Below are 6981 nucleotides of genomic sequence, written 5' to 3' on the forward strand. Positions count from 1 at the left end.
CTGAACTTTAGCAAAGGTATTATTCGTGACAGAGACCGAAGTCTTGCTGATCTCTCCACCGATGACATTGTAAGTAGGGCTGGATATTGCTCTGATTTTCATATTGCGATATATTACAATAACATCAGAGATATTGCAATATATATTGTGATATATTGACTGGAACGTTTCTGCCCAAGTGCGTACATAATAAATTCAAATAGCTCTCTGTGTGCGACATCATCATGTTCTTAGTTGTCGTTACACCATACTTTCAGCCTCCCCGTCCCCATTGTGTATTGCTGTATGCCAATGGTTTACAGATAAATAAAATGATATAGAGCTTTTATGTGAAATATGTAATTGAAGTATTGCAACAAAGTTTTGCGAACAATAAAGGTAATAGTATAACATGATTTTTATGGTCGGTATTGTTTGCGTCAACTGCACTTCCATGTAGGATGTACTTATTGTTACGGTACGAGGGTCGATCAAAAAGTACGTAGCCTAACTATATTCTCGATGTCCAATGTTTGAAAAGCTTCCCTTTTATTTTGAAGAAATCGTTAGCAAAGCCATATCCAAAATTTGACAAATGTGGGTAATGTGGTTAACCAGATATATGTCATCACAACACAGTGGGGTATAATATCTCTAACAAATTTGCAGAAAATGGAAAACGATTTGTCTTTTGGTACCTCTTGGATAATGGCATGCCCTCAGATAATGTCCTATAAAATAATATGTTCAGTATAGTATTGGATGACTTCCCGTCATGATCAACAGTCAAAGATTTGGATTGCCGGATTTATATATTTAGTCGGGGCTATTTTTTAAGGACACCCCTATCATCTTTCAAAACCATTGTGTCCAGATATTCAAGCTGGCACAGTTTACAATATATTGTGAGCTGACACTTGTGTGACCATTCAGTATTTAGTTTGAACCCTTGGCATCATTTATGCATAAGTGAAAACATTAGAATAAGCTATGCCCTTATGATTATGTCATCTGAAAGGGGGATGGGTAGTGTCTCAAAAATATGCTCTTTCAGTCAACATGAAGTGGGGAGTCACTTTAACAAGCGATTTTAATTTCAAATTGTTTTTTTATGAACTAAGTGTGATTCTAGGGGATTTCTATCAATCTCAAACACACAAAATATTTCTTGCATATTTTTCCTGAAGTTTTTCATCCATTTATTGTAGATTTTTGCGTTTTTTGAAGGTACCAAGATAAAAGGTCAAACAAAATGGGGATCGTGAGTCTGGAACATAGCAAAATAAAATTGTTTGAACTTGATAATATGTAGAAAAATAAAACATAAAAATATAATTGCATTTGTATCGTTTTCTTGGTGATTCTACGTACTTTTTGATCGCCCCTCGTATGTCAGTGATCCATTCAGATTCAACTCCAATATAAACATGTGTTAACATGAACTACTGCAAAATGAAACAATACATGATTTAGGTGAACTACTTGAGCTTAAAACCTCATGTAACCTCCAATGCTAAGATCCTTGACTAGAATGTCATTATACAGTCCTACAAAATGTATAAGACTTCAGCCTTTATGATAAATTGATAACATATGTCCCATTATGAAACAAACAAAAATAACAAAATATAAAGTTGTATTTAGAATGAAATTTTGAATTGTGGAATGGTCCCTACTAATAAGGCCAAATAGAACATCGGCCCATTTGAGGCCACTTAATGCCTCTAAACTGTCACATATGAAACCATTCAAACCCACAAAACTTGGTAGAATATTTGGCTCTTTTGGAGCTACTTATAAAGATTCTTCCACTTGTAAAATGTTACATAAAACCAACAGAAATAAAAGTATATTTGGCACTTTTAGAGCACATATTGTTGCCATTCTATCAACTGTACATCCAAGTGACACTCCACCGTCATCAAGGTGGAACTTTACAAAAGCTGATTGTAAGTCAGTTGCTATTTCATGCATTATGCACTGAAAGATCAAGCAACCAAAACGATTATTCCTAAATGTTATTGATCCTATTCAAACCGTTTCTGATGAATTAAATATCATTGCTGATGAATGTATTCCAAAATCCTCTACAATCTCACACATTCGTAAACCCTGGTTTAACATTGATTGCAAGCAAGCTAGAAGGGGTAGAAAAAGACGGAAAAATATTTTCGTCGCCATCCAACTGTCCATAATTTGAATCAATTTAAAATTTCTAATACCAAGGCTCCTCGCACATTTAAGCAACATAAACGAGTCATGGCAAAACTATTTTTCTAAAATCAACTCACGAACACCAATTTCTAAGGTTTGGATTATGGTACAGTAAAGGATCAAAGTGTACTGTTCACCATCTCAAGGAGGGTGACACCTTTTTAACTGAAACATCTGATATTGCCAATAAAATTGATGAAACGTTTGCTAAACATTCCTCTTCGTCTAATTATTTACCTGCCTTTAAGAAATTTAAAGACCATGAAGCAAAAAATTAAAACTTAAATCAGACAACGGGGAGGACTATGATTTTTTTTCCATTCATGAGCTCCATAATGCCCTTGGGCAAGCCCATGACACTGCTTCAAGGCCTGATAACATACATTATCAGCTCCTTAAACATTTACCAGAATCGTCTTTAGAAACATTGTTGAATATCTTTGATAATATACTCTCCCAAAAAAGATCCCAAACGCATCATGAAAATAGCAATTTCATGTAGCAATGATTTAAAACGTGATTCATTTTACAAAAGGTTTTGCTCTGTTTATGAGTCCTATGGTGTTTATGTTTTGAAACATCACAACGCACCATCCGTAAAATACCCGTATTTAACAGCATGATTTTCAATTTCGGCGTCTAGTGTCACAGAATACACAATTCACATGCAATGCACGTGAAAGTTGGAGATCAGATAGTCTCAATGCTGGGTATAAAAGGTTGATCGCTGTCTGTCGATTATTCACTGTATTTGGAATATTGTTGATGAACGCAAGATGCAACGTCTAAGTGAACCCAACCGTCATATTGCCATTGGTTTGCTTGAAGCTGGCCAGTCTCAACATGCAGATGCCCGACGCATGAATGTTCACCAAAGCACCATTTCACGGTTCTGGGAGAGATATCGTCGGCAGAATGCGGTAGCAGATGCCCCTCGTAGTGGGCGACCTCGAGCGACCACTGTGACGCAGGATCGCTACATCCGGGTACCTGCGTCATCGAACAGCTACGGCGACCAGTACCGCTCGACAAATACCCGGATTGAGCAGGCTTTCTGCACAGACCGTCAGGAACAGGTTGAGAGAGGCTGGTTTACGTGCCAGAAGACCTTATATTGGCCCTGTGCTTCGACAACAACATCGTCGACATCGAGTTCAGTGGTGCACCAACGTTCAGGCCTGGAACCTACCGAATTGGTGTAGAATCTGGTTCAGTGATGAATCACAATTTCTATTGTAACGACGCGATGGAAGAATGCTGGTGTACAGACGTCGACGTGAACGTTTCGCCGATGCTTGCGTTCCCCAGGTGGACAGATTCGGCCGGGGCAGTGTTATGATGTGAGGAGCGATCACCTGCCGTAGGAGAAGTGATTTGGTGATGATCCAGGGCAACCTGACAGCTCAACGGTACAGTGACGAAATCCTACGCCCACACCTCCTTCCGATCATTGATCGCCAGAGAGAGTCCACAGGACAATGCCAGGCCCCACACAGCACGTCACACTAGATACTTTCCCCAGAACCACAACATCAATGTGCTCCCCTGGCCCTCAAGATCACCGGACTTAAACCCGATCGAACATCTGTGGGATGCCCTGGACAGACGGGTGCGACGCCGTAGCCCTCAGTCCCAGACACTTCAGCAACTCGCACAGGCACTACAGGCAGAGTGGGCTGTGATTCGGCAACACGAGATTCTGAGACTTATTCGTTCGATCTCGAGGCGATGCCGTGCAGCTCTGGACTTCAGCGCCACCACACGTCTCCATGTGACACTCAAACTGACTTTCCTCGAGTTGGTGCCAAAGACGGATAAGTCTGCATTCCCAGTGTGCAATTTCGCTATATTTCATTGACTCATAAAGCCTACAAGATGTTTCAAAATAAACATAAAAATACAGTTGAAATTCCTATATGCGTTTCTGTTTTGGGAGAGTATATATGGACATCTGGTCATTTCCCCTCATCATGGCGAAATGCTATTATCATTTCTGTCCCTAAACCTGGTCGAGGTCATACTGATCCTTCTAACTACCGACCAATACCACTTACTAGCTGTGTTTGCAAGACTATGGAACGTATGGTTAATAATCGTTTAGTTTGGTACCTGGAAACCAACAACCGCACCACTAACATTCAATGTGGTTTCCGCAAAAATTGAAGAACCATCGATCATTTGGTACGTTTAGAATCTTTTATTTAAACTTCCATGTTAAATAAACAGCATGCTGTATCAATTTTCTTCGATCTTGAAAAGGCACATGGAAGTATGGAATTCTAAAAGATCTCCATGACTTTGATTTGAGAGGTCGTCTCAGTTTTAGAAGTGGGTTTCCCGAGTGGGTTCTTACCCTGTCTGACCATTACAAACAGGATCAGGGTGTCCCACAAGGAAATATTTTGTCTGTTACCTTGTTTAGCGTTAAAATCAACAGTTTATCAAAGGTTTTAAATGATTCGATTGATGGATCACTTTTTGTGGACGATTTTAACATTTCTTGTCGGTAAAAACATGAACACTATTGCAAGGCAGCTGCAGTTGTGTCTAAATAAGATTCATAAATGGTGTCTTGAAAATGGTTTTATATTTTCAAAAGCCAAGACCAACTGCATTCATTTTTGCCGAAAATATAAGCCACATAAGGACCCAGATTTAGTACTGGATGGAGCTCCTATCAAAGTTGTAAAAGAGGCCAAGTTTCTTGGTATTGTTTTTGATCAACACTTGACCATTGCCTACCGCATATAAAAAAGTTAAAGACTAAATGCCTGAAAGTATATGGTGGAGCCTGCAAAAGCAACCTAAAACTATTATATTCAGTCCATCACCAAGGTCTAAGACTTTTAGAACTTCTCCTGATGACAGTCTCTACGTCGTCGAGGCAGATGAGCCATCTATACAAAACTATACTCTAACGAATCAAACCCTGCATATAACTGTGTCTTCAGTCCCATCTATGAGGATTTATACAACAAGAAATCTTGTATTGTTCCGCCTCTTGGGCTCAGAATTAAACCATTCATTTCTGCTGCCGGCATTGAGCTGGAAAATATAGCTCCTTCCCGTCTTCTTTCTTCTTCTCCTTGGCAGTTGGTTAGGCCACAAGTCGACCTAACACTGACAACATTTAAAAATCAGAAACTAATGAATTACAATATAGACAAGAATATAATCAATTATAATACATACACATCCTTATTTACAGATGGGTCCAAGGATGGTGGCGCGGTGGCATGAGCCACTGTTATTGGATCCAGAACAATATCCTCTAGAATACCAGATAACAGCTCTATCTTTACAGCAGAAGCCAACGCCATATGAACGGCTCTTAAATATATTCAAAGACACACTAAATATAAGCAATACATAATGTAAACATCCACTTTTAATAGAAATTGCAAACATTGAATTGTATAATTGAACTTGCTGACTGGCTAATGCGACATCATCGTTTTGTTGGTTACCCAGCCACGTTGGCATTTCTGGGAACACAATGGATGATCTTGCTGCTAAAGCAGCACTCAACAACAAATTTGTGACACCACTTCTTATCCCATACACTGATTACAAAGCTAGCATTAGAACCTTACATCCGTGATCTGATGCAGAAGAAGTGGGACACCCAGGTAGGTATCAATAAATTGCATAAAATAAAACCAACTATTGGTTACACCTACTTGAGTTGTCAGTCCAGATTTGAAGAGGCCATCACACAACGATGTCGTGTTGGCCACACAAGATATACTCATGCATACATATTGAAAGGTGAGGGACCCTTCGTTTTGTATCCCTTGTGATGATGTGAGAACCACAGTCAAGCATGTCCTGCTTGACTGTCTTGAAATATCCATCACAAGGGATAAATATTTCAATATCAAATCACGAACTATGGAGGATCCTTTTAATAATGTTAATTGTCATTTAAATATTGCATTTTTTAAAAGAATTAGATTTGTTAAACTGATTTGATAAATGGATAAATATTTTATGATTGGAAGTTCAAATTAATAACTCAGATTGTTTGGTGGCTGTAGCCTCAAGGGGGTTGAAGTATTGTAAAATTATTGACCTCCTGAGAGGATACGTAAGTCTCAAAACTTTCAAAGTCAATTTAAACTCAACCAGGATTTTTAATCGTAGTATTTTTGTTATTTTTAAATTTTGGCTAACATTTCTTACAATCGCCAGCAGCTGAAGGGATGGTGTAATTCCAACTAGGGTCCATGCAGGTAGCAAAGGTACTGTAAGTCCCCATGGTCCCTAGTAAAGTGATCTACCTTCTGTTGTTGGCGATCTATAGCCTGTTTTGATATTGTATTGTCCAAATAGTGCTATTAGTTTTAACTTTCCACGGTAGTTTTAATTTTAATTGTGATATTCTAGTTGTTTTACTGTCCTTCGTCGACCGGTTTTTATAATTTACATATATTCCATTTCAATGTCAAATATGTTCTCGTCACGATATGGCTGAAATATTACCGATGTGACGTTAAATATTAACTCACTCATTCAATTGTACACATGTATGTATCGCTAAAGTGAACGTTTTGTCAATGATATTCAACACGGCAGCTGATCAGCGTATTAACCGACTTCTCAGCTCGGAGATGCAACACTACGCAACAACTAATCGCCTCTTACGACAAGTATGGGTTGCTGAAGACCAATTCTAACCCGGGTCACAAGGAATATGTACTTACTGGAGCTACTGACGTTTTCTCCTTGTCCAACACTTCTCTCTGAAAGCTAGTATGGTCGACGTGAAGCAATCTGGTGTTCTCTATA

This window comes from Haliotis rubra, unplaced genomic scaffold, assembly GCF_003918875.1.
Source record: "Haliotis rubra isolate DU_JTF1 unplaced genomic scaffold, ASM391887v1 Scf803, whole genome shotgun sequence".
NCBI lineage: Eukaryota > Metazoa > Mollusca > Gastropoda > Lepetellida > Haliotidae > Haliotis > Haliotis rubra.